The 2,103-nt window shown below is 27.4% G+C and overlaps 1 protein-coding gene and 1 non-coding gene across 2 annotated transcripts in view; both read right to left on the bottom strand.

The window, feature by feature from the left end:
- Positions 1–2,103, bottom strand: part of LOC108685383 — a 67,215-nt gene that overhangs the window by 48,470 nt on the left and 16,642 nt on the right. The gene's annotated exons all lie outside the window — the stretch shown is intronic.
- Trnae-cuc lies at positions 1,936–2,007 on the bottom strand. Its single transcript has one exon. It is a non-coding gene; the product is annotated as a tRNA-Glu (tRNA).

The following is a 2,103-nucleotide window of genomic DNA, read 5'->3' as shown; positions in this document are numbered from 1 at the left end:
TATATATATATGTATATCCAGTTGATGTGGAAATTGCAAGTAAATCGGACTAGTTGGTCTCTCAATGTATCGTCCCGCGTTTGCTGTCCTTGGCACAGCACGCAAAAGGAATTTCCATTTACGCGACAGTAACCAAGAATACGATTTCACGCCTTTCCAAGTTGCTACATGATATCCTATACTAAAATGGCCTATTGTCATGCATGGATCTAATTTTAGATAACGCCACCCAGACAGAAAACATCAATAACAATATCAAATGCTAATTTTTCATACTTAAAGCTGAATCTAGAATACATTATGTTATCAATAATTTAATGTTAATTATTCTTTTAAAGTTTTTAATGTCAATTTCTTAATAATGATATAAATCTATATCATTCTATAAATGGCTTCTTCTTATTGTGCTAAAAATGTTAGATCCACTTTAAAGTTCAAATACAAAATTAATATTGTTTTTTCACAATGTGAAAACAGCCATTTAACTTTCTTATTAATTTAAATTTCTTTTACGTAACGAAGAAAATATGTTTAACTAAGTTGTCATCTTTCATATTTATTTTATCATCCATTTTAAAATTGTATTTTTTTCATCCATTTTTAATAAAACTTTAAAAAAATTTTATTACACAGAGAACTTATATATAACATCGAAATCCGACAATTCATTCTCACTAAACACTTGCCAAACGTGAAAAGATGTCTGTTTTTCTGCGCTCGATATCCTTGACAAACAAATGTTTTTGTTATTTACGAGATAATTTTTTATTTTTCACAAAAAGAAATTAATAGAGGAAAGCTCCCTATTATAAGATAGCATTTTTGCTAAACTAATAAACTAATAAATGCTATCTATTGGTTCCACCATGAATTTATTGGATTGAAAATTATTTAGTAGAAAATTCATGATTAGATCATACCTGTAGTCATTGTAAAAAAAGATTTTAGAATTTGGATCTCTTCAAGTCTCATTGAGATGAGCCTTTAAATCTTATTTATTATTTAATAAATAAATATTTGGCAATAAATTCTTCATGTAGATAGAGTAAAATTGTACTAATAGAAAAATATGGGATATGTTGAATTGTTTAATTACAGAAGTTAGATTTGATGATCGTAAAACCAAAAGGCGTGGAAATCGTAATATGAGATACCGAGGGTATTTCTAATATAAAATGACCCATGCTCCTATATTATAGAAAATGTGGCTGAAGAGAGTAAATGTTATTACAATAATAAAGAGGACGGAATGAACGTCAAGTGCCTATTTCTGTGATGCTTGATTCCAACTTACTTGAGACGAGTTTTGAATATAATATATCGCATATTCATTTTTCACACATGCTGACTATGTTTGTTTACATTTTAGAAACATGAAATAAAATTTTTTGATTGCAATACTGATATACTTTGCGTTTTTCGATCAATTTCTCGAGGCATCTCATATTAAAAGCACAATTTTTTGATTTTGTGATTTGCCAACTTTTTACATTTTATGGTATCTTTAATTTTCAAAAAAATGGGATTTGAATTAAATTTTATATAACGTTATCTCAAAGCTTATTAAATTCTTTTCAAAATGACCTATTATTTTTTTTAATTCTGTCATAGACTTCTAACATTTATTCAAAATGAACTCAATATCTCATTATAAGGATCTTTCCTCTATATATAAAATTCAAACATTTATCCATTTTTTTTATTTTATTGATAATTATTTTTTTTTATTTATCATACATTCTTTTTCTTATAAATATTTCGCTGATTTTTCCTAAAATTCAAAATAAATCTGACGTAATAAAACAATTTTATTTGTGACATTGTTTTTTGTAATTTCGTTGACCCTTTATTATAATATAGAATAATAAATATTTTAAATAAACTTTTAAAATATAAAACTGCCCTAAATTTTATGATAAATAAAAGCAAAATATATTCCGGTACCGGGAATCGAACCCGAGCCTCCTGGGTGAGAGCCAGGTATCCTAGCCACTAGACCATACCGGATTACAAACAGCATGTAATGCTTCAAATGTAACATTGTCCAAGAGAGATGATGCTTTTGGATCATTGTCAAACTGTGAGAGAGGAGGTTTCTTCGTG

The sequence above is a fragment of the Atta colombica genome, unplaced genomic scaffold (genome assembly GCF_001594045.1).
Source record: "Atta colombica isolate Treedump-2 unplaced genomic scaffold, Acol1.0 scaffold153, whole genome shotgun sequence".
Lineage (NCBI taxonomy): Eukaryota > Metazoa > Arthropoda > Insecta > Hymenoptera > Formicidae > Atta > Atta colombica.
This window is presented reverse-complemented; position numbering and strand designations above follow the sequence as displayed.